Here is a 26,980-nt window from a genome sequence, read left to right as displayed (position 1 = left end):
TTTACAGCAAAAAAGCAATTGTTCTTTGCTTGTCACCATTATTAGTTTAGGCACTTTTACTTTTCCTCTACTCATAGCTTAACAAATTGCATGTATACTTTTTTTTTACTTTTTCTTAAATCACTGCATCCCAACAGAAAAGCATGGTTTGATTTTAGCCTGCAGGCACACTTTTTCAGCCTAACATTGTTGAAACAATGCAGGTAATACTGTTGTAGCCAGAACAAGTTAGCTGAGTGAGATGCTAGGCCAGGTTCGTCGTGTTTCCAGAGTATTTTATCTTGTAATGGCATTGTTTGGCCTGTGCTTAGTCTGTTGACCCATCTTTCTCCAAAATCCCAAAAATATTTCCACACTGCTGAGATATGCTGCGTTTTATTAACCTCAGAAGTTTCAGGTCAGAATTGGAAATAACACCCAAGTTGATCACATTCCAGTACAACAAGTCAGAAAACCCTGATTTTTTTAGCAGTACCAGGTCGGCCATTGTTGGCAATACCAGTTGATAACAATGCATTATACTTTATTTTGTACATACAAACATTTTGAGGTCAGGGTTGGTGAGGTTTCTCCAACTCAATAGAGAAATCCAACTTTGAGGGGCATTCCAGTTAAAATTTCTGACAGGGAACTTCAGACTTCCCAGTGCAAATGGAAGGCGTTATTCCCGAGAGGGGAGTAAATATTTGTAACACGTCATGTTATTGGCTGCTTGCCATTATCTGCCTGTCACTAGCGCTGTTTGACGGTGAAACAGACGTGCCATGGGAATGTCAAAATACAGGAGCATCTTACAGTTTCACTCTGGATCTCTGATATTGGATTGTTGATCATTAACAATACACTGACCCAGAGCGATGGATCATTACTTTCACACTATGTCTTCTTTATACTTTTTGATTGCTTTATTCATTTTCTTATGTATAATAAACAGAGTAACCATTTTTGGGGAACTAGTCATCTTGAATTCCCCTGATTCCTGTTGTGTATTTTATTTTTTTATTTTTTTTTTTCATTTTTGCTTTGACTAAAAGCAACAAAAAGCAGATTATTATGCCTCAGTCATAGGACAGATCTGTGGTTACAGTGTGTTGAATGACATTATAATACAACTCTATGAACACCCTACAATACCATGCAGTGACAAAGGTACTTCAAGTCCTATTGACATGCCTTGCATTTAAATTGCACAGGTGTTCATGATATTGTGTCCAGCTTCTGTATTCAGAGGTGCCACCGGTGGGTGGTTATGGGAGAAAGACCTTCAGGGGGTCCTAAGCAAAAGGTCTTCGGCAGGTGAGGTGATATTTCACTAGACGGTATCCAGCAATGTAAAGGAACTCTTTTTGTCAGAGGGCCCAGCATGCATTACACCCGCTGTTATGTTAATATTTGGAATGCATTCTCATTTAAATTTATATTGATAATTGTACCCATGTTGTGAAGGAATTTGTACTTGCATTTATTAACACAGTGGTATTATGCAAACTTCCAGACAGACAGGAGACAGGTTGTCTATGAATTAGGATAAATCAGTCTATTGATATTTAAATGGCTGGTTTGATAGTAATGTAATACATGTGTCTAAAAATGCATGTGTCCTAATGGCACACTCAGGGCTATTTTTAATGCTGTAGACTTGAAATATAATAGTTACAATGAGATATAATACCACGGCTGCTTCTAAATTGGGTGGAGGGTGAAGGAAAATCATTTTGCTACCACCCTAATGTCTTTGGATATAATAGCCTATTAGATTCCTGCTTTATAGCATGGATACTGCAGTACTTACACCAAACTGTCTCCAACCAGCCTAGGTTATTCGGGCTTGGAAACCTAATGAGAACAATGACCTTGTGTTCCATTTGGATGGGTGCATAGTCTGTCTATCTCTGCACCCCCACCCCTTACCCTCTACAGACATCCATCCTTAGGAATTTCCTCCTTTATTCATTCCTTTTCTTTTTCTTTTTTTATTTACACCGTCATGTTTAGTCCTCCTTCCAACTCTTCTCTCTGTCTCTCTTTGTCTCTCTCTCCTTGTGGTGTATTCCGTTGGGCTCTGCACAGGCATCCTAAATACAATTACAGTCTACAGCTGAATGGAGAGGAAGGGTCCACGGGGATCCTTAGAAACAGGAAATGGTCAGGAGGGTTGGACTGAGGAGGGAACTGCAAATCCCTAATTCAATTGGCTGAACCTTGGCAACAAGCCCCTGGCGACTCTTACTGTGGAATCTGTGCAATCAAACAATGCGGCTCAAACCACAAGAGAGATCTTCATCCACACTAGCAAACACACAAACACACACTCACAAATTGACACAAATGCATCTCATTTTCCCTCACCCTTAGGTTTCTCCCTGTTTCCTCCCTTTGTATTCTCTCATACGCCTTCCTTTATTGGTTGCACAATACTTGATATTGGCCACTAAGTGATCGCCTGCAATAATGATTCAATTCAAGACTCTCACTGAGTCTGCGTATGTTGTTCTAAACTGTTAAGATAAGTGGAGAGGCAATCAATAGCTGTTCCATATGTCCGTAGCGATGACCTCCAACCCAGGGTTTATGGGTTACAATTGATTACTGAGGAGCAGCATGGCACTTGTGTACACTCACAAACATACAGACAGGAGTGTGTGTAGAGTTAGAATAAGAAAATCGATCATTAACAGCACTAAATCTTTTAATCCACACTGTGGGTGTCCATTTGCAGCCCAGAGAAAAGGCCAGTCAGCATGCGTACATGCACAGTGGCATTAATAACCCATGTCTTGTGGCGTGAATATAGAAGTGACTGTAAGAAAATCTCAGCTGTGTCACATCATAAATAATTGGTGTTCCTCTTTGGGAAGTACAGGCAGAGTCGCTTCCTCTAAATTCTCTCTCAGCTAATAACTGTAACATCAAAACACAGGGTTTTAAAAATAAGAACTGCTAAACGCCACGTCTCTAACTGCGATTACGAATGTCGTCATCATGCAATCATAACCCCAGCCTTTCATTAATGTCATGTCATGTGGCTGTAGCCAATGACCTGAAGATAATAAAGTCAAGTTGTAAGCCAGCTTTAAGACATTTACAAATGACTAGAAGGATTTGTATCTCTGTTCTGTCACACAGGTTGCTAGAATTTGCTTTTTTCACTATTTGCGGAGCATTTTTGTACATAATGGCTGAATGCTTTGGGGAGAAAACACAACATGGTCCTGTTTAGTCTTTGCTCAATAACACAGAAAGGTTAGGGTTAGGAATCTCACCTCCTACGTTTAAAAAAGGGTGCATGAAATATACATATTTTTTTATTGCATCATATAGTGTTCTTTTCTCCCTCCCGTCCTTCAGCTCTGCATCTTCTGCCTCTTCCTCCTCTCACTTCCTCCTACTCTCCTACAGTAATCCTCCATTCTCAGATGTGGTTGCCTCTGTTGCTCCAACGCTTGTGTGAATAGCAGCATTAGGCCCCATACCCCTACTGATAATTGGAACAAAGTGGGGGATCGATGCAGAGGGCACACACACATACTCACAACAATATAAACAATCACATTTCCACACAAACACACAGCGATGACTGCACACTGTGGACCGGAGCACTGGAATCAATACAACTCAGAGGCGGGATTTTCCTCTGCATTTACAATGCATGCTCAAGACAACACTGCATTGAACATTTTGTGCAGCGGATACAGAAAAAGACTGAAATGTTTGAGGTTATTTGTTTGTGACGTTCTTTTTTTGTATAGTCTCATGGGGTCTCCTTTTACTCAGGGCAGTAACTTGCAGCTAACCACCAGTCAGAAAACACAAAGCAAAACACTGTAAGCTGTGTATTTTTAATGGCGGAGATACATTGAAGATTGTGACAAAATGTGGTCAGTCAAACAAATCCTGACCATCCAGCTGGCAAAGCTTACCTAATATTTTAATTTACATCTACCTGTTATTCGCTACTGCACAGTATACGTGGGTGTAATCAAATATTTTTCACCAGAATCTGGCATAACACACCAAAAAAAATGTTGGTTTCTTAGTGACAGACAGAAATGAGCTACAGGAGAATAAGTTTTGCCTTGTATGAATGCCTGTCCACATTCATGTGCATGTGTGTGCCTTTGGCATGCATGGATGCACATCCACACGTGTATCCCACAAAATAAATGTCTTGTCTTTTACAGAGTTTCTCCTAGGGGAGAGAAGAGCAGCCAAGTGAGACTAACAGGCGGGTCTAAGTGGAAGTGTGCTGATGGGTCTAAGTGGAAGTGTGCTGATGTAGGACGTTACTACATCCCATTAAAACAGGAAAGATATTTGATCATGGCCTCCGGTTGTCCTTCTTTCAGGACAAAAGCCCTATAAATGTCTGTGCAGACAGTCAGTGTTTGTCTCTCAACAGGTAGCCTATTTGTCTGCTCAGTGCTGGAGAACCACAAGAGTTCTGATGACTTTTGTTCTCCCTGAAATATGTGAAAGCTGTATCAAACAATAAGGAGTGGCTATACTTTCTGTTAATCCAAACAAAATGGCTGCTGTCTGTAATGGTTAATGTTCAGCTTCATATAGACCTCCAGTCAGTTGAGCAAAACCAAAGTGAACCTTACTCAGCTACTGGCTAACTGTGGATATTTCACTTATGTGTCAATCTGTTAAAACTGACCTATCCTGCAGGGTGTAGTCTAAGTAAAGAAGAGTGAGAAAGGAGAAAGGCAAACAACAGGCATTAACTGTGTGTAATTGATTTCTCTGAAGTTGACTTTTTTCAAGTTGACACTCTTAGAGGGGAAATATTACCCTGTCAATTAACGGTTAAATCAAATTGTCGGCTGCTGGTATAATGTAGCTGAATTCAATAACAGATTGTTCCTGGCATGAAGGTACTTCTTATATTACTTGAATTTCATTTTCATTTGCTTTAGGTTTAAAAGATAAAACCAGAGAAGGAGCCAGCAGTGCAAGCTTGGGTATCAGGAGTTCTAACCATATTAAAAAGATACTCCAAACCCCAACATGATTTTAGAGATTTTTACTTTTATAGAGATTTTTTACATGCCTTCACAGTGAATGGAGACTCCAAAATGGAGAGGATATTTGATACATTGAATTCATAGGAATACATGTTTAACAACAGCAAAACTGTGACAAAACATCTGTTTACAAAATCACAACTCATGCAGCATAATCCAACTCTCATTTATCCAGTCTTATTCTCAGTACTTCCCAAACAGACAGCCCTCTCTGACAGGAAACTGAACTAAAAGTGAAACTTATCCATGCTCTCTTAGAAGCCAGACATCATTGACAAAAACAATATTTTTACCTCACTGAACACGGGAGTTTGTTTGTGTTATTGTGTGACTTTCGGTGAATGCAAACTCTTTAAAACACCAAAGTGGTTGATAATGTCACAGTGTCACTATTGCAAACATCACTAAAATGCCCTTAAAGCCCTCATAAATGACCCTCACTTAGGAAATCTTCATTACAGAATAGCTTGAAAAATTCTGCAATGCCAAAAAAATCAAAATAGCTGTTTCCTTTGTGCTAACTGATGGTATTCACGTCTCCACATGTTTATTTGCAGTATTCAAGTCATTTTTATCTTACTGCAAAGTACTTGTAATTGCATAGTCAGTGAATCATAAAATAAAACTGAATCATTATGCACTGAAAACATGCTGAAAATATTATTCTTTTCCTATTCAATATTCTCAGTTTGCCCCCTGCTCCTCGTGTTTTTGCACCGTGAAAGAAATGTCAAAAACTTTTGTCATGTTTCTATTTCACAGCTCATTTAGTCTGAGATTGACCGCGTACACAATTTGCTCTGCCCTTTGTTTCCTTGGTATTATAAAGTAATTTGGGCTATTTCCGAAACATTTTAGGTAGGTGCAGGAAAATGTCAACAAAAATCAGACATTTAACAACATTAAACACACAATTTTCTGCCTCTTTTATTCCGTTTGGACTGACTTCAAAACATCACTTCAGGTTCACATGGAAAAAGTCCAAGTTCACCTCTTTCTCCAAAGTGGACACAATATCATGCAATTAATAAATGTTTAATATTTCAGGGTATTTTCATGCCCTTTTTTTAAGATGAGGAGACAGATCCTTGTGCAACTATTATAGTTGTTTAAGAGACAGAAACAGTTATGAATTTTCTTAACAGGTTCTTTACAGCTGCTTCTGTAAATAATAATTGTCATGTCTGCTTTGTTTTTGCTTAAAAACAAATCTAATCTCGCACATTATCACACAAAGCCTGAAATATTGTAATTGTGTTAAAGAGATTCACAACATCTATATATGTATGTACATGTGTGAAGAAGAAACCAAAGAGGAAATATGAGATCTCAGTAGTTAACAGCATTTATGTGTGAAAGTACATATGCACATCTGTTTGAGTCAGATCTACATCACTGATAATTAAAACAGACTTATTTATAGCTGAAATAAGAATTTTCCTCCCTACTGCGCACCATTACTCCTTATTTTATTTGACATTACACATATCATGTTTGCACAAGGCGTTGTTCATCTTATCACACGCTCATACACACCTTTACATATGGTATAACACATACACATGCTTTGCACACATTAGCACCATTACCCTGTCTATAGTCTAGCCATATCAGCATGTGTCCTATCACACCAAACACTGATTCACTGTCTTTCTGCACTTGCAGCACTGTGTGTATCATGAATTGTTAGTTTATGGAAGTATAAATACGAAGTTTCCCTAAAAACTTCAAAATAAAATATTAAAAATAGAGTTTTACTTAATATATTGATTAAGCAATCTTACTGCTTTATGTTGTTTTAGGTTCATAAAACTGGAGGGGAGCAGCTGTTGTATTGCCATCAGCAAGAAGAGCATTATTATCTGATAATTTCAGGATGTACAGAAAGGCCTAAAAGTTTCAGAAAGTTAGAAGAATAGCCTGCGAGGAGTAATCATTGTTATTGACCTGAAATGATGGGAACTAAAAATAGTGAGCTAAAAAAAGAACAAAGTGGAGGGAAATTGAAAAACTGGAGCAAGATTGTGTTTATGTACTTGGGCAGTGTTAGCAGGAGAGTCACACACTGCCAAGACTGTTGAAGGATAGAGACGATGAGATGTCCAGAAATTATAATTGTCATGGATGATACAGCAGTGATGTCATCGAGGCCATATGCTACAGATAGCAAAAATACCTTCTTCCTTTTTTTTTGTACTTTATAGGCACACATAAGAACTGTCAATTTCCTTCATGACTATCTAAATATATCTGTATTTGTTTGTTCAATTTGCCGCAGTTAATTTGTTAATAATTGATGGGCTTTGCTGGCATTCTGAAAGGAGTCTTTCTTCTGAGAAAAAAAATACCTGAAAATGCAGAAATCTTGAAATGTATTGAAGTTGTTATTTACAGCACACTGCTACTGTTTATTTCATATCAGAGTTACCAGAAATTAATTGTTAAAATGGCCATTTTAGAGTCAACTTTTCGAGTTTTTGAGCTATAATATGCGAGAAGCAAAATACAATTACATCTGAATAACACTTTAGGAGTTTATCCTCATCAAGAGAGTCATAAAGCAGCTGCAAGGGGTGGATAATCTCATCTTAAAAAATCAGAATAAATGTTTTGAACATGTTAATGTCCAAAAATCACAGAAGAGACAAAACTAAATAAAAAAAGACCCAATAAAGAAGATATGAATACATGAAGAAACTTTGCAGGTTGAAGTAAATCAAAGAATATGAGGAACCAGAGAAATAATATATTGGAGAACATGATTCAAGTGGGGAAAGGATAACATATTTCTTGAAGACATTCATTTTATTTTACGATGAAAGACAGGCATTGCCTTGGAGGCACTGTTGGAGCTGAAGAAATTACTTCAAGAGCCTAGAATGAAGGTAGCTGCACTATTAGATGGGAGACAAATAACAAGACCTGGGCAGGCAGTGTCCCTGTGTGTCAGTGGAAGTCACAGAAAGCACCACAAAAGTTGTTTGTTGAGTCTCAGTGATTTGTGGTAGTTTGGTTTGGAGTCACTGTGATGTCAACAGTGACTGCATTGTATTTGGCAGTGAAAAGGTGCAGTATGGTCTTGTTAAAGTTGAGCTTGAGGTGAAGGCCAGGTATGTCAGATGGATGTCAGCTAGACAAGCCAAAGCCTAAGCCTGAGTGTCAGAAAATGGAGGATTTAGTGTTGCTGGTAGAGCAGTGGGAGAACATTTTTAGGAGGGATGACACAGCCAGTGTGTTTCATGTGAAGGCAAAATATGATGGAGCCCAGGACAGAGGCTTGAGGAACCTCACAAGGGATACAATTAGGAGAGGCTCATGTACCATAATACGAAACCATTTTTGGAATATTTAGGTACTCTTTCCTCCTCCTGTGTAAGTAGAAGAGTCAGCAGGCTCAGTGATCTCCAGGCTAGTGGTGGTTGGCAGTTTAAAAGGCAGCAGACCAGGGTAGGAGGATGGGCAGGTCCTGATGAGAGAAGTACTATAGTGACAGCAATGATTCTAATCTCATGATAGCCTGAGGGATGGGGATTTAACGTCACAGGAAACTTGATTTACAATTATGTTTCCTCCATATCTATATATCTTCCGTTGTGTTCCCGCAGGGCACAAATAAAACAATTTGTGCTCATGAATTACATGTAAAGTCAATGTAAAGGCGCAATTAGACGCAAATTCCTGTCAGGAGAAATGGGTGAATTAATTAAAATAAGTAAATTAAGCGGCGGGAGTGAAGTGAGTAGCACGATTTTGTGTCATATGCTTATTTGCAAAGGTTGAAAAATCTCAACTTCAGAGACCAAGTCAAGCCTCGATAGCCAATGAGCATTGAGATCCTCTGGGGATGTATGACACCAAGGACATACCGGCGGAAGTTCATACATTGATTCAGCCATCTTGGGCGTGTGAGACACAAGTTATTCGAGCATATGTAGAGAATCAACACAAAATATTCTAGCGTTCAAACTTGCGTGAGTAATGTGATGTGAAAAATTTGCATCCTGTTTGGTCTGAACGTGACAGTAAGCTACAAATTCCTGATTTTTAGTCTCCTTTACCTCTAACACACAAGCCCAGTCTCCAGAAGACAATATTTGCGCTATGCGTTTCTGCAAATCACAAAAACGTTATATTTGCATGTTTCATACATATCAACTTTTCTAAACTGACCTCATATATGACCTTGAGCTGACTTTGTCATCGGGACGTGAAGGAGATGGTGGATGGGGTGTTACCTAGGAAAGATGCCTGCCAAGCTACAGACCTTTTTTCAAGACCAGCAAACAACAAAACTAGTTGTGAGTTAGCAAGTCATCACTGTATTTCTAGTGGATTTTTTAGGCTCCAAACATGGGTGCTTTGTAGCAATCGCTGTTTTTCCAGCAGGGATAGTGCCACACCCTTTTTTTTTTTTTTTTTGAATGAGACATGACTGTGGTTCCTGCCAGGATAATGCCACAAAAAGCAGTTGTCTTTTTTTTATGAAGACATTGCTGCTTGAGTTTGTGCCCTCAAAACATCTTTCCAAACCATAAACAAGTGGTTTTGTGCTGAAACCGAATTACACATTAAAGGAGAACTATTATGCTTTTCCTCTTTTCTGACCTATAAATGTTGTTACAATGTTGCATACTCGTGTTAAACGATGCCAACGCGTCACATAATGAGGTCTGTGTATTTGGAAGTGAGCCCTGCAAGCTGTTTTGGGTGGCTCTGCACGCTGTGTTTTACAGTCTTTTTTTAAACAGTGTAGACCGTGTGACGTTAATGCATGCCGGCCTTACTTATATGGGCATGCCCAGGCATGCCGGCAGCGCTCGGCAGCCCTTCGGAAGTCCTCGGGAGTGTGACCAATCACAGCGGAGTGGGCTTGGCGGGAGGTGAGGGCCGGGGGGTGGAGTAAATTACACAGACCATTTTCGCGGGATGCGGGAAATACAAGGAAGCAGTGCAGCGAGAGGTACAGCGTCCTGAAGATCTACAAAGCTTTGTGTGCAGGTAATTGTGTGTAGATGCTCTATAGGAGTCCAGAAATCAAATACAAAGGCCCGAAAATGAGTATAATATGGTTCTCTTTAACCTCAGCATTGTTAAAGTGTAGACGTATCTGATACATAATAAAATGCAAATGTAACACATCTGTGGTTTGCAGAAACGTACAATGCCAGCATTTATTCTGGTGATTGGGTTGAACACACGACTTTGATTAATACCTAAAAACTTTATTTGGATGTCACTTTCTTTCTATTGCTTGACATCAGGTAGGTTGTGGGTCACTTTTATAATAGTGCTGTTGTCCGGCTTATCTCTGTGGAGGAGACTGATACTTTAAAGTGATATGTCATTCTTTCAGACTGTCAGACAGAAGTAAATTGTCTCAGCACTCGGTTCAGTGGTTTACTTCACCCCACCCTCCAACACCCTCTGAATTCTGGTATAGAGACAACAATGAATGTTACGAACAATGAAGTTTGCAACAGTTGTGACTGTTGAAGCCAATATTGGACCGTTTTCTGGCTGGTACTGAAGTCAGTGCAAACATAGAGAGGAAACAGCTATTTTGTGTTTCCCTAAACTGCAGTGCTGGGCTTTGAAAATTTAAATTCAGTGCTCTTGGTGAAATATGCTTCACAGTATCATCCAATCACTGGTTTATCACTAAGTCCATTACTGCAAAATCATTTTTTTTTGTACATGGAAAGGCGTCAGAAGCGAGTTATCAGTGGTAGCCAGGACAAGGAATCTGAATGAATCAAAGTCAGAGCTACATCTTTGTCTGCTCAGAAGGATTTTAGCGTTTGCTTGTGAGGGAGGCTAGCCAAGTAAAGAAACGCCAATTACTCTAAATTCAACAAATCCTTTAGGTTCCTTGAGCAAAGAGTTCTACTGTATAAACTGTCCTTTTCTTTTGTTAAAGATAAGTGAGTATCAGAGGTCATCTTGTCTGTGCTCTCTGGTGTTCCTGCCAGTTTGCCCAGAACAACTCAGTTTATTTGTCTTTAGGTAATTGAAAGGTTCCAGAGATGTTCCCAGATACCAAACCCCTACTGATGGAAAAACAAACCCCTTTTCATTTTTTTTTTCCATTTTCTCTCTGTCTCGTACTCTTGCTGTCTCTCTCAGCATGCTGTGCCTTTTCCATTTTAACCAGCCATTTGGTAGATCTATTCTTAATTTTCTGTAAACTGTTAACAACAAAATAATTGCAGATCCTTTACAGTCCTGATGGATTTATGGTGATGAGATTCAGTGTTGTTGTTGGGGTTTTTTTGGGTTTTTTTTTTTTAATAATGCAAAGATGATTTGTGGGAGTTGTGTGAAACTTTGCAGGTAAGGTGCGAAGTTTGTACTTAAATTCTCTCAGCAGTGTAGCTGAAGTATAACTTTTATTAGACACTGCAAACACCAGTGAGGTTTGACAGCCTCACACCTGACTGAGCAATCTGAATGTGTCTCTTGATGACCAGGGCGCTTTAGCGATAGCCGCCTCATTTCCATAAGTGCTGATTTGCCAGAGTTGACAGGTGTGATTGTACCATCTGAATACTTGCCTCAGAGGATGAAAACATATTCATTCATTAAATCTCAGTGGATTGCTCCTCTTGAGCATTATATATGCAGTGGCCTTTTTCCTGAGTTACCAACTGACAATCACCGGTTACCACCCATCTATAAGAGCATGGCTACGTGTCAGGTAACTGACATTTGAATGGCCTCCCCACTCACTGTGTGGTGTTGAGGTGTCAACACCTTTGTCTGGCCCTGACAGAAAGTCAGCTCTGATGGATATGACATTGCAGCTCCTTGACATTATTGCTCCCATTGAGAGGTCCGTAGGAGTCCACACCTACAGGATACAGGATGTCTCTGTCTGTCTGTTTCAGACACCCACACATTCACACACGTCGGTACGCACACGCGCGCATGAAGTGAGCACAAAGGCATGGAGCCAAATGGCATAATCCCTCAATGATCCATCAAGTGTTTGAGCAGCCATTGTGTCCTGACCATTAACTGGGCGAGGAGAGCATCTTTGAGATGGTAATGTTGCTGCTCTCATTTAGCGCATAGCCAAGACAAAATGCCAACTGCTAATCAGCCACGTGTGTTAAGAGAGAGAGGGAGAAGGAGAGGAGGACCATTAAGGCTTTTCAGAAATTCACAGACAATCTTCCTCATTATTTGTGTGGATAACCTATCATAATCTCCCCAGCCAATAATTGGGTTTTTGTTGGGAATCTTATGGAATGCAGTGGATGCTCTGTATTTATGTAAACCTTCTACGTGCATTGGACATTACCAGCCAGTACACAATAAGTGGAGCACAATTAGTGGGTAACTGGTGACAACAAGTTCCAGTCAAAGGTGCAACTACAAAGAAAGTTGGTTTGTATTTAAGTTATTAAACATTACCCATTTTTTTCATTTCTAACCCTGTAGGTCTCTAGACCCTCATTACTTTAATTATTTGGTGCTAAACTGAGATGAAGGGAGAACTTTTATATCTTTACATTATCTCATTTTATTACTTGAAGTTAAATTAAAAGCTTCATCTATAGTAAAACTTAAGCAAATTAAAATGGCTCTTTATGAGGGATACATTGCCAATTTTCAACCAGCCTTGTATCGTAAAAGTGTTGGCATTATGTGTAAATAAACTATTGGAAGCTTCCCTCCATCTTATTAGAACCCCTGGATGTACCTGCTCTTCACTCGTCTTAGATACGCTAAATTTATTACTGGCGCTAGGGCCGTTGATCGGACTAAAGATTGTACTTCCACATTTTCATATACCCACCACCAGTGGCGTAATGCTTTCACTTTTACTCCACCATTTTTCAAAAAAAAAAAAAACTCCATTACATTTCTTTGTATTGGAGTAAAAGTATTATACTCTGGAAGGTTTGGTGACCCGGTGGTCCTAGCTTTGAGTTAGATCATACATCATTGGTTAATCACATAAGGGCAATTGCAAACAAGTGCTCTCAAAGCCACAAAGTTAAGTTTTGATTTTCAGTCAAGCCCAGCCTGGAGGTCAAATCAGATGCTTCGCGACAACGACTACATTCCACTTGACGATGAGACTGACTTTATGATGGAGGCAGGAAATGGCGTCCTGCAGCAGAGAGGACGAGTAATGATTCAAGGAGATAAAGATTTGTGACAGGTTACTGCAGTGACTGCTCTGCTGCAGTGTGTCAGCGCTGGGTAGTCAAAGGTTTTCTTTAAATCCTTTCATAATGAAGAAGAGCTTGTTTTTCGTCAAGTGTAATGTACGCTCCATTTTTAAGGTGGTGAACTTGTTAAAAAAAAAATACTTTATAACCCTCAGAATTCTGACTGCTTGCTTGTTTATTACCAGCATCTACTTTTACTCTCAGTACTTAATTACATTTAATATAATTTTTTTTTAAAATATTTTTTATATAAAAATTATTTTGTTACTTAAGTACAGTAAATATCAGATAATTTAAGACTTTTACTCAAAGTAATGTTGTAATAAGTGTCATTTTCTAGTAAGATTTGAATAAGATTTGCTCAAGTATGGCTGTCAGGTACTTCATCCACCACTGCCTGCCACCACAAACACAGAGTTTAGAAGCAGATCGAGAGAGAGCCGCCCCTTTCTTTTGCTCTCTCTTAAGCTCAGACTTAACTCAGATCAAACCGTCAAACAAGGCAGTGCTGATCAAATTTGAGCCAAGATTCTGTCACTGTGTTGCCTATATTTCCTAATATGTTATCAGAAACATATTTTAGCTTACTGTTTAACTACAATTTGAGACTGTTACCAGCTGGCTGCCATATTGTTTCCTGTGTCAAAACGTCCAAGCTTGCACTACATCACTGAGAGCAGGTGTTTCTGTGGTGATCTGGAGAAAGGATGGCTAGGATGAGGCCGATAAAAGAGTTCTTTCTTAAAGGGAAATTTCGGTTTATTTCAATCCGTCTCCTATCGTCCTAAATTTGTTTCAAGTGACTAGTGACATAAAAATAATAGTTAGCATGTTAGCCGTTAGCCTAGATACAGCCGGGGCGGTATGGCACGGTATGAGATCGCTGCTTGTTCTCGCGATATTTCGGCTGCGCTTTGGAAAGCAGAGCTAGATGGTAAACAAACATGGCAGCACACCGGTAAGGTAAGACAACACGTTTACATGTCATTTTCTATATGTTCTCTGACATTTATCCTAACGATATGAGGGTCTTTGTGGGAAAAAAAAACTTGTTTAGTGGACTAACTTTGCACTTGAAGTATGCCCGTTCACTTATGTTTTAACAGGTCTGACGCTACTATGCGCCCCAGCTGTATCTAGGCTAACGGCTAACATGCTAACTATTATTTTTATGTCACTAGTCACTTGAAACAAATTTAGGAAGATAGGAGACAGGTTGAAATAAACCAAAATTTCCCTTTAATGCACGTTTAATTACAAGCTCGGATCAACATGGCTACATGCAGAAGCTATGTCATGATTGTGAACAGAGAGAGACACAGCTTATATAGGATGGTGGCATGTATACTATTACCAAAAATGGTGCCTTGACACATTTAACTTGACCTTGGGCCAACTAAAATGAGTCTAACTTGTCCATTCATCAGTAAGCCTAGCACTTCTGACGAAAATACGGAACATGATCCCCAGGGGTCTTGACCAAGTATCCGCTGGTCAGTGGAGATGTAAAAATACATACTAACAATCACCCACCAGCAAGAGTGTTTAATGGTCTGGTGCAGCGCAGAGCATTGTGGTAGTTGTAGGTTTTCTACATCTTGAGCAAATGTGAATGTAATATCCCTTTTTCTCTGATTTCTCTGGTCATGTAGCACCAATTTCAAAAGTATTTGCATCCGTCTGCTGCATAGAAAGCCTAATTTATGAAAGGACCATCTTTCCAGCAGTGAAATATCTAGACAGTAGCAGTGTGCTTGGATACAGAACTCTGTCCTTTTGTTGTACCATGGCATCTGTTTGTGTGTGGGAGGTTTCCACCTCTCTGACAGTTAATTGTATAATAAGGTAATTTACAGTAATATTCTTCTAATACAAGCTGCTACAAATCTTCTGCATCTAATGTTACTTGACCTCCTGATTTACTAAAGTTCTTGCTACACAGCCACAGGAGTGACTGTGTGACACTCAACTCAGCTCCTGCACTTGGTGTATTCAGGGGTCAATAAATTGAAGGAAAAGGGGAGTCTCTACTCAAACACACATGCAGGCCCACACAAATGTGCAGCATGGTGCATTGGGATGTTTGGGCGCATTGTGTGGTGCACTGTGATGTTGGGGGCGGACATTTAACAGATGGCACAAGCTACCTCCCAGGATAGTAATGTTCAATTATCTGTGTCCAATTTACACCTTTAATGGGTGAGAAAGACAGGGAGAGAGGAACGGGAGAGAGAGTTGGTTTAAATGAAAGCTGGGAAAGACAGGAAACATGGTAGGGGGTGTAACAATGACAGGAATATGGATGTTTTTTGTCACAATAGTGAGCTGGGTTATGTGCATTCTCCCGGAGAGGCTGCATCACAGTTAAGCACCGTTGTGTCCACCTCCCCCCCTTCCCCCTCCCCCTCTGTCTTTACACAGCTCCCATGGGCTTGTGCCTGTGGGTAGCTTTAATAGGAGCATGTTGAGGTCAACTTTAATTTGATGGGGAAAAAAAGCAAACAAGTCACAATTTTATTTATTTATTTAGTTCAATTGTAACACTCGGAAGGAATTAGTTCCAGTTCAATTTGTTCAAAATGACCCAGATGAGTTCAAATTTGTCTTTGGTAATTGGACACGTTTTTTTCTTTTGTTCTTCTGTAAATATAAGCTGAGGCATGAAATGGAATTTATTCATGTCTCCAGCCTTTGGGAAAGGTAACGGGTGAGGCAAGGTGTGTCAGTGCCTGCATATATATTTTTTTCTATCTGTTTCGACAGCACAATTTGTCGTTTTTCTGTAAGAGCCTTGTTACATTTATCATATCATTGATGAAGACGTGTTTCAGCATATTTGCATTCAAGACTCTGTGAATATATGTCAGCTAAAACATTTTTGTTCTTATTAACCTTAATCAAAATGACATTTTCCAACATCTATAATCCCACCAAAGTGCTGTTAATAAATGAAACAGGCTTCTCATCAGATTAATCTGCATACAGGAAGTAATATTTCTGGTGAATGACTATGTCAGGTGATAAAACAGAGAATACAAAGAGGCTTAACTCAAAATGCATTTTTTCTGCCATGATGACTACTTTTGGTGGACTACATGTTGTCCCAGAAATAATTGTGATAAGCAATATTATTGTCATTTTGAGACCATTTTATGTCACTGATATAATGATAATAGGATATCATAATAATGCAAGTACACCCTTTCAAAGCAATGGACTTTTAATGTGTGTGTTTGCTAGGACTGCAATGATGAATTGAGTAGTTGTCAGCTATGAACTTAATTGCCAACTAATTTGATATTCGATTTATCAGTTTAAGATTTTTTTTAAGAGAAAAAAAGTCACAATTCTCTGATTCCAACTTCTTAAATGTGAATATTTTCTGGTTTCTTTATGCCTATGACAGTTAAAAATGTCTTAAAAAGAATTAGATTTAATTTGGTTATATCTGTAGACACCCTGAAATACTGGTATGTTGGTCATATTGGGTTGTGGACAAAGCAAGACATTTGACCTTGTCATTTTGGCTTTGGGAATCACTGATCAACATTTTTTACCATCTTCTGAGATTTAATAGACCAGACAACTAATTGATTAATTGAAGAAATAGTATAGGGATTGGTCAGGGCAATATCGTACAATATATGAACAAGTCTCCAATAATTTTTGCTGATCCCAATAAGTCCATAATGTAATAATTGTTACAGGCCTACAGGTTTGTCTGATTGGTTGGGTGGTTGAAAACAAATGCAACATCTAACCAGGCAAGTCACTTACAAACAACTTCTTACGACAAGGACAACCTGGCAGGACTCTTGCAGGACTCTTGCCAGGCGAACCCGGCAGGAGGCAAGAACACCCACACAATCACACGAGATATAAAGCACAAAACAGATGGAGTGGGAGGAGAGAGGGAAAGAAAACATTACAAAGCACATACCAACATCAGTAATATAAACGAGTGGACAGGTAAAAGCAATATAAAGAGTAAATAGTGATATGAATTTATTTATGTGGGAGAAGCATTTGTCACTTTAAGTTTGAATGAAACAAAATCAACGCATACCACCATGCTTCTACAGAAATTTGTGCAATTTCCACATGCTAACAATATGTTTGTTTGGGAGGTAGTGCAGCTCCTTGTTGTGTACATCGCTACTCCACCTACTCCACAGTAGGGGGAGTGAACTGCCACCTTTTAGGCTCAGAGCTGCTCTATTATACATTAGCTGAATGCCAAGGTAATGTAATTACTGCAAGTGGCAGCTTTCCCTGCAGAATAACACTTTGAAAATAGCACAAGAATGTGACATGAGTATATCCTGTCATGATCTGTGTATTAGAGGCAATACTTTGAGCATATTCACCAAGGCCAGATTGTCGGGTGGCTACAAAAAATATATCTTTAGAGAGGCAATGTAGAGAAGGAGAAATAGGATTATAAACAACATGACAGTAAAAAAAACAATATTTGTTTGAAGTTATTATTGAGGATTTGTATGTACCAGAGAAGCAGGAGACGTCAGAGCTGAGGATCCTCGCAGGAGGCCTGGCTGACCTGGTTAGCTGGAGCTGGTTTAACTCCCATGGGAGACCTGTGTGTTGCAGCGCCGCTCACCTCACCACAGCAGCTTCGTTAGAAACTCCACTGCACTTCCTTGTCTGTCTTGTGTGCATTGGTATATTTTGTGTATTTTTTTGTTACGTCTTTTATTTTTGTGCATCCACATCACCCACACGCACTTTGCTTGAGTTTTTCTTAAGGAATACAGTATGAATAATGCAGGCTATTGAAGTAGAATGAATGCTTTAACACATACACAGGCCGCAGACAAATACGTAAGGTTAGCCATTTTCTCCTACCTCTGCTCTCCTCCCCCTTGTCTGTTTTCCTCCACTCCTCTACGTGTTCTCATCTTCTCCACTGGCCCGCCCATGGATAGAACAACACATGGTGTGTTGTATATTGTTTTTTGGAGAAAAAAAACACCCCTAAAACTCCATTAAAGTAGAAAGCTGCGGGTGTAGGGATAAAAAGGAGGAGAATGCAAGACAAAAGAGACGAAGCAAGGACTTGAAAGGAAGATGAATCCACATGCGTCTTTGAGCCCTTTTCGTCTTCTCTTTATCCTTTATAGCTGCGGTCTCCAGTGAGCTGCTGCCCACTGAGACAAGCTGCGTCCCTGATGCCCCAGAGATTGCCTGTTGCTATCATTACAAGAGACCACTTGCACTGCAGCACTCCACACGCACACATCTGCACGTAAACCTGCAAGACAGCACGCAGGGTTTTGCTTCTAAACAAGCGGCAACCTCTGGGACTGAAAAATGACGCCAACACTGAAGTGCCAAAAACTGCAGTTCTTTGAATGACCACTTGAGACTTCAAACAGTAAATCCTCATTGACACCTATGTTAAAATGCCCAACTTTACAGCCAAAATAAACATGTTTCCAGACTGGTACAAAAAATGATTTTGTTCTCTATAGCTAATTTCTCCCTGGATTTTTATGTAACTTACCCATTTACTTCTTATGAAGGCCTAAAGTTATGCATCATTAAGGGCAGGCTGCTTTGAGTCAGCTAGTGGTGTCCTCAGCTTCCCAGTCAGATTCACCCCTCGCTCCTCCACAGCACCAGTCTCTTATATGGTCACTTCTGGCTCCAAAAAACCCAAGATGGTGACGGCTGTAATGCAAACTTGAGGCTTCAAAACTGCAGTCCACAAACCAGTTGGTGACATCACAGTAGCTATATCCATTATTTTTATGTTAAATAAACCAAAAAACTTAATGGTCCGGTGTATAAGATTTTGGGGGATTTAGTGGCATCTAGTGGTGACGTTTACGGATTAAAATTCTCCCAATTTCTTTTAGTGTTTATTTGTCAGGAGGTTTTTACCAGGCGCCGAATTATCCACAGACATCTCATCCTCTCCAAAACTGGTGATTGAAACCAGCACTGGATAAAGCAGTTTCACATTACAAATCAGTGTTTCTCCAACAGTCTTTTACTTGCAGAGAGAGGCCACTAGCACATCATCTGCTAATGTGTGCTCACCTTTTTTTCTCTGATAACCTCAGATCCAGACATTGAAGATGTTTTTTCTAGGAGCCAAAATATCTGCAGAGGTCTCCTCCTCTCTGAAAGAAATTAACCTGGTGATTTAAACTGGTAAGAATACTGAATAAAGTAGTTTCAAGATAAAAAATTCTTTGTTTTTCCAACACTGCTCATCGCTGAGGGGTTGCCTACTACGGTGGCTAACACGGAAACGTGATTGGTTCTATCCAGAGCCAGCATTTGGTTTGTCCGTTCTGGGCTACTGTAGAAACATGGCAGACTCCATTGGAGAGGTCCTGCTCGCTATGGAGATATACAGTACAGGCCAAAAGTTTGGACACACCTTCTCATTCAATGCGTTTTCTTTATTTTCATGACTATTTACATTGTAGATTCTCACTGAAGGCATCAAAACTATGAATGAACACATGTGGAGTTATGTACTTAACAAAAAAAAGGTGAAATAACTGAAAACATGTTTTATATTCTAGTTTCTTCAAAATAGCCACCCTTTGCTCTGATTACTGCTTTGCACACTCTTGGCATTCTCTCCATGAGCTTCAAGAGGTAGTCACCTGAAATGGTTTCCACTTCACAGGTGTGCCTTATCAGGGTTAATTAGTGGAATTTCTTGCTTTATCAATGGGGTTGGGACCATCAGCTGTGTTGTGCAGAAGTCAGGTTAATACACAGCCGACAGCCCTATTGGACAACTGTTAAAATTCATATTATGGCAAGAACCAATCAGCTAACTAAAGAAAAACGAGTGGCCATCATTACTTTAAGAAATGAAGGTCAGTCAGTCCGAAAAATTGCAAAACTTTAAATGTGTCCCCAAGTGGAGTTGCAAAACCATCAAGCGCTACAACGAAACTGGCACACATGAGGACCGACCAGGAAAGGAAGACCAAGAGTCACCTCTGCTTCTGAGGATAAGTTCATCCGAGTCACCAGCCTCAGAAATCGCAAGTTAACAGCAGCTCAGATCAGAGACCAGATGAATGCCACACAGAGTTCTAGCAGCAGACCCATCTCTAGAACAACTGTTAAGAGGAGACTGCGCCAATCAGGCCTTCATGGTCAAATAGCTGCTAGGAAACCACTGCTAAGGAGAGGCAACAAGCAGAAGAGATTTGTTTGGGCCAAGAAACACAAGGAATGGACATTAGACCAGTGGAAATCTGTGCTTTGGTCTGATGAGTCCAAATTTGAGATCTTTGGTTCCAACCGCCGTGTCTTTGTGAGACGTAGAAAAGGTGAACGGATGGATTCCACATGCCTGGTTCCCACTGTGAAGCATGGAGGAGGAGGTGTGATGGTGTGGGGGTGTTTTGCTGGTGACACTGTTGGGGATTTATTCAAAATTGAAGGCACACTGAACCAGCATGGCTACCACAGCATCCTGCAGCGACATGCCATCCCATCCGGTTTGCGTTAGTTGACGATCATTTATTTTTCAACAGGACAATGACCCCAAACACACCTCCAGGCTGTGTAAGGGCTATTTGACCAAGAAGGAGAGTGATGGAGTGCTGCGGCAGATGACCTGGCCTCCACAGTCACCGGACCTGAACCCAATGGAGATTGTTTGGGGTGAGCTGGACCGCAGAGTGAAGGCAAAGGGGCCAACAAGTGCTAAACACCTCTGGGAACTCCTTCAAGACTGTTGGAAAACCATTTCAGGTGACTACCTCTTGAAGCTCATGGAGAGAATGCCAAGAGTGTGCAAAGCAGTAATCAGAGCAAAGGGTGGCTATTTTGAAGAAACTAGAATATAAAACATGTTTCAGTTATTTCACCTTTTTTTGTTAAGTACATAACTCCACATGTGTTCATTCATAGTTTTGATGCCTTCAGTGAGAATCTACAATGTAAATAGTCATGAAAATAAAGAAAACGCATTGAATGAGAAGGTGTGTCCAAACTTTTGGCCTGTACTGTAAATGGCTCATTCTAAGGTAACAAAAACACAACAATTCTTATTTTCAGTTGTTTATATGCTAAAGAAAGCATACTTATATTCCTTTTCTGTCAATGTTTCTCCCTAAATCCTGCACACAGGACTTTTAACACATGCACAGACATGCAACATTCATTAGGGGGGAACAGCCCCACAGGTCCCAAGCTTTCAGTCCCTCCTTCCTGGAGTCTATTCTCTTCTCAACCTGCTGGATATCCACAGAAACACAATGCCCTAAATAGAATGGGATATAAAGGTGATGGTTTGAAAATACGAGGTAACAGCCCAGCGACGACTGAAGCAGTAACAATCACAGGGAGCTTGAGCTGTTTGATGCCAAATGGTCCCTTGAGGGCGAGGCTCACCGGTCAGCTCCCCACAGAGACACAGCGAACACTTTGCCAATTTACCATCATTCGAGCCTTTGTAATGCAACACAGCACAAACATGCCTTTGTTCACTGACCTTTGAATAATTCAGCTAGAGCAAAATGCTATGACACATTTTTGATCAAAGTCTCACTATCAAGGGGAGGAGGCATTTTCCAGACGCTATGTGTTCCTCTCCACTGAGGATAAAAGCTTTCCTCCTCAACATGATCTCAGACTAACAGTAAAGATAAAGCCACCGAATAGAAAACCCCTCAGAAATATAGGACGATCCATACGTTTGAATTAAAAGGAGCACTTGATGCTGAATAAAGCATTACTGCTACATATCTCGTATCCTGCAGAGATTTGACCTCTGCCCAGGGTAAAAAATGAAGCTCATGTTTGGAAGTTTTCCTTAGAAATCTCCTGTCCCTTCCCCTGTGACGAATGGCAGGAGATTACAGGTTGGTGACCAGGTATACACATCCACTTCAAAGCTTTGTCTGGAGGAAGCCATTTGTTACCCCCGAGGCATCTATCACAATATAACTTCACCTCCTAAACTATTCATTTGAAGAAGCAGTGGAAACAAAAAGCATCTGCTGAGTTATAGGCTGTATCCCGACTGTCCATCATCCAATGGCAGTACTTGTTTGACAGTGTGCGATGTGTGTGTATGTGTATGCATTCGTGTGTGTCCATCATCCCTTAGCAATTCCTGTTTGACTTTTCTTGTTGGGGAGATTCATGATTTCGATATCCCCTGGGTGTTTTGTGGAAATTGAAATGTGCTTCTGGAGCCCAGGGGGAATTTCTTCAAGGCTTTAAATGGCAAAATTTTATGGGCTGTGTGTGTGCATGCCTGCGGGTGTATGCACATGCACGTGCCAGTATTTGTTTTTTGTGGTCAAAGGGCAATTTTTATGAGATGACCGTAGTCAAACTTGTCTTTTATCTTCTCTCCTCTTGTCTGATCCACATTCCTCTTCGCCTCTCTCTTTTACAACATCCACTGCACTATGATGGATAAAAACCATGCATACTATATTACCCACAGTAACATGATAAGAGTGGATTGAAGATTTCTGCGATAGGGCGCTGCCATAGTTACAGTCCAGAGGGTGCCTTGGACGGATTAATCAGATGAGTTTGGTGCTCCTGTCTTGTCAGTTTTTTAGAACATACTCATCAAGAATTCATCAAGTGCCAAATGGAAAAGTGAAATATTAAGTATTAGCTGATAATTAAGTTTGGCCTCTTAGTCCCAAGGGTCATAGTTCATGTTGACTCTCCTTTTTTATTTATTCTGTGTGGGAATGGTTTGGTTGTTTGTCAGGCTTGTTCTTGTTACATGAGACAAACCCATGGCTCTGCGTTGTTGTTTTTTTGAGGGCCTCTGCTACCTAATTAAGATGGCTGCTACTATAGATCCCTGCGAGTATACCAAAGTAGCTGTGGATAAACGGCCTTCAAGCAACCCAGCTTACAACATTTTAAGCTTAGACTAGAATCCACTATTAAACAAGCTTTTAGCTATTAGACAAGCTACATGCTATCATGCTTCCATGATAGAATTGAATTGAATATAGAGGATATATTCAATTCAATTATATCATGGTGGAACATGTAGCTTTCTAGCAACAGAATATAATGACACAAGTCACAAGAATAATTGCTGTAAAGCAAGTAGAGCACAGGGAGCTGGCTGCATATTGAGGTTATAAATAAGTTCAAATGCAACTGAGGTCTTTTTCACTATTTGCATACTATATACTTGCATCTTATGAAAGGCTGATTGCCACATTACCCAGACAGAAGCTGTACTTACAATCACCTGCTTAAGTTTTTGCTTTTGAGGCATATACATATCTGTGAGAAAGTAAAAGGAGAGAAAATCATAAATCTTTCTGTAAGTAATTTTGAAGTCACAGCAGCAATGATTACTCCTCACCGTCTGGCATCGCAGGTATTACTGAGGCAGTGTGCAAAATACAACTTGTGGTTTAAGCTGTGCTTTAAATCCTAAAAACAAGGTGCACTTTTTGAGTTAATGGCATGAGTAGGATTTGTCATGCATGGCTTGTAAATAGGGCTTGGCAATATATTGATAATGTAATAATATCTTGATAGGAGACTAGGTACCATCTTAGCTTTTGGATATGGTAATACTGTAAGTCTTTTCCTGGTTTAAAAGGCTGTATTACAGTGAAGCGATGGAATATTTTGAAGTAACCGGACTGTTCTAGCTGGTGTATTATTTGCCTTTATCCACAATACTGATGATTATTCATCAAAAATCTTACAGTGTATATATGTTGTGAAAGCACCGATAGCGTCACAATATTAAAATCGAGGTATTTGGTAGAAATATTGTGATATTGGGGCGTTGGTGGCTTAGTGGTAGAGCAGGCATCCCATGTACAAGGCTGTTGCCGCAAGCGGCCCGGGTTCGACTCCAGCCTGTGGCCCTTTGATATTTGATTTTCGTCATACCTCCCATCCTCACTTGCAAACACAATATTTAAAGTTGACCCCTCCTCTGCAGCTCATCGGTTCCTCTTGGATGCATGGTTATGATCTGGCGCCTGGTCATTAAGTTTTCATAGAGTCCCAACCTCACACCCCGCACACTGTTATTGGCTGGGGGCTAAACACCACTACCCAAAGGTTGATGTCCAGAAACATCCTGAACACAGCAAAATAAGAAAATACAGGCAAGGGGCAGGGTCTCTGGAGATACAGACATGACCACACACTTACGGTGGGACATAATGGATGTGTCGGTGAAGATTCTTAGTCATCCTGGTCATGGTCATCTTAAATACTATATTGTAGGCAAGTGGACTTAGATGAGTTTCTTGGAGACGTTTCGCCTCTCATCCAAGAGGCTTCTTCAGTTCTAACCAACAGGTGTGGAGTCTCAGGCTTTAAACTCTGTGTGGGTGTAAACCCTTACAGAGTCGTTGAGGTCACATGTGAGCTCTGAGTTTTAGAGGCCTTGAGTGAGTTGTTGACCCACCGCGCCATCTTGTGTGTTGTTAGGGTTGACGTGACCTCAACGACTCTGTAAGCGTTCACACCCACACAGAGTTTGAAGTCTGCGACTCTGCATCTGTCAGTTAGAACTGAAGAAGCCTCTTGGATGTGAGACGAAGCGTCTCCAAGAAACTCAAGCAAGTCCAGTTGCCTATGATATAGCAATTAAGGTCGTAAGTGATGATTGAGATAGATTATTTTTGCACAAGTGCAAACAGTTGCTACTCATTCTACCTTTAAATGTTGAAGAAACATTATTTTTTGCCATCTGGGATGTCAAAACTGTGATGTTTAACATCTCAGAACTGAGCACCATCCATTTAAAAACCTGATAATTTGAGGCTCACCATTTGTCTCACAGAGTCCCTGCTAATTAACATGATATATGGAACTAGTGTAACCATTGGGATAAGATCAGTATAGGATTCTCTGTGCAGTACACGCAGCATAGTGCCACATGTTCTTGATAAGGTCTGCTGTGTGTGTGTGGGAAGGCGTGATGTATGGCAGCGTGGGTGTGCGTTCTGTGAAAAAAACCTGTGAGGTATACAATTTAGTCAGATTACATGTTTTGTCATATACATGCAGTCTGTCCACTGCATGAGTGTGAAGTTCCAGGAATATGTGCAGCCGTGGTGAGCGGTGTACACGTGTGTTTTTGTGTAGCTTTGCATGCTGTGACCTTTCCTATAGAACAGCCGTGAAGTCAAGTGACAGAGGAGCTGTAAACTAAAATGTCCTGACATTAAAACCACCAGGCCACTGTCACTGAGCCTTCTCCCTATTGTTCTAACTGTGGATTGTGTTAAGACCGTGGTACATGCACTTTTTTAGAACAGGAGACAGTTCTGTAATAACTATTTTCCTCTCAACTTGGAAACCAGAGCCAAGACCAGGTGAAGGTAAATACAGATTATTTTTCTCATTAATCTGCAACTGAAGTGTTTTATTTTCTTCGCTAAAACTCCACTTAAATTGTTATTGGTTTACTTCCGAATGAGAACATCTGTCATAATGTGCCACAGAACACACTTGTTTCTAATTGTGTGGCAGATGTCCATACAGTTGAAACACAGCCGTGGCCAACAGTTTAATTGCCACTTTAAATAAATAGTCGTGGTTGGTTAGCAGATGTTAGATTGCAAATAAACATAGCAACAGTAATCTTAACGCTATGTGGATGGTTTAACTTCTCAGTTGGCTCAACTTATTAATGTTCTTTGTTAGGTCAGCATGTATGTTTCCATTTTTTTTCTTACACCATATACCTGACAGATTATTATTAATCATACTGACTGTACATTATCATCACTTCTTCAGAAACATCAGAATATTAAAAAAAACATGTCTCTCCTACCTCCCCTGTGTACTTATTTTTTTTTTTTTCAATCAAAGCAATATGTTTTCAATGAAACATAAAATAATAGAAATCATTGTGCTGCATAAGTTCAAAACCGTGTTACACTGTGTATACAATTTCTGATCTGAAAGGAAACATTACAGAGCAGAGAAGGAAAATAGATAAATAGATACTCTTGTAACCATTCTATTGTGTAACATGGTGTATGGTGTCCCAAGGACTTCAATATAAACCTGTGACATTCATGGAGAGTCTTTGATTCCCACAGGGTACAGAGAGCAGATGTGGCAGTTAAGAAATATTTTACTTCTTTTGGCTATTTAATATCTGAATCCTTGTTCTTTCTATTTATCTTTCCAGCGTGTGTGTGTGTGTGTGTGTGTGTGTGTGTGTGTGTGTGTGTTTTCTTTTCAGTTTATTGGATCTTTAATCAAGCGCAACCTTGAAGGCAGAAAAATGAAGCCAATGGACAAAGGCCAGAAACCGTAGTTCCTCTTATGGCCTCTTGAGGCTGGCTCCAAAAGCAAGGTTAAAACCTATGGACGCCCCTGTTAAAAATTTTACAGCATGTTTCCAGCTTGGTACAAAAAGGGGGTTTCATCTTTATAGCTAATTTCCTGCTTCATGACAGCTGTATGTGGATGAATTTCTATATAACTCACCCATTTTAACGTTATTAAAGGATAACTGTACCGTTTTTCAACATGATCTGCATCTAAACAAATTTGGGGTGTAGTATGACATAAAAATGTTTTTTAAAGTGTTTCTATATCCCGGGCCTGCTTCAAAATCTTTCCGCAAACCAGTGTCATCAGTGGTGCCCAGGAGAACTACAGGCTCTTTTGGCTTCTATCCCTAGTATCCATCTCTGGATATCCTAGGAGTTTTTGTTTCTCTAGATGCTGCCAAAAAAAATCTTTCCTCTTGTCACGTATTGCAAACTAGCTGCATCACAAAAATGGATGAGGATATTTTTTTCTCTGTAT

The 26,980-nt window shown here is 40.0% G+C and overlaps 1 protein-coding gene and 1 long non-coding RNA gene across 4 annotated transcripts in view; both read left to right on the top strand.

Moving 5' to 3' along the window:
- The window catches only part of LOC125898854 (uncharacterized), a 104,137-nt gene extending 99,912 nt beyond the window's left edge, over positions 1 to 4,225 (top strand). Inside the window, exon 4 of the long non-coding RNA XR_007450662.1 lies at positions 4,182 to 4,225. This is a non-coding gene — a long non-coding RNA (uncharacterized LOC125898854). The remainder of the gene's footprint in view (positions 1 to 4,181) is intronic.
- The window catches only part of cadm2a (cell adhesion molecule 2a), a 361,176-nt gene that overhangs the window by 226,241 nt on the left and 107,955 nt on the right, over positions 1 to 26,980 (top strand). The window lies entirely within an intron of this gene.

This window comes from Epinephelus fuscoguttatus, linkage group LG12 (genome assembly GCF_011397635.1).
Source record: "Epinephelus fuscoguttatus linkage group LG12, E.fuscoguttatus.final_Chr_v1".
NCBI classification, from domain to species: Eukaryota; Metazoa; Chordata; class Actinopteri; order Perciformes; family Serranidae; genus Epinephelus; species Epinephelus fuscoguttatus.
This window is presented reverse-complemented; position numbering and strand designations above follow the sequence as displayed.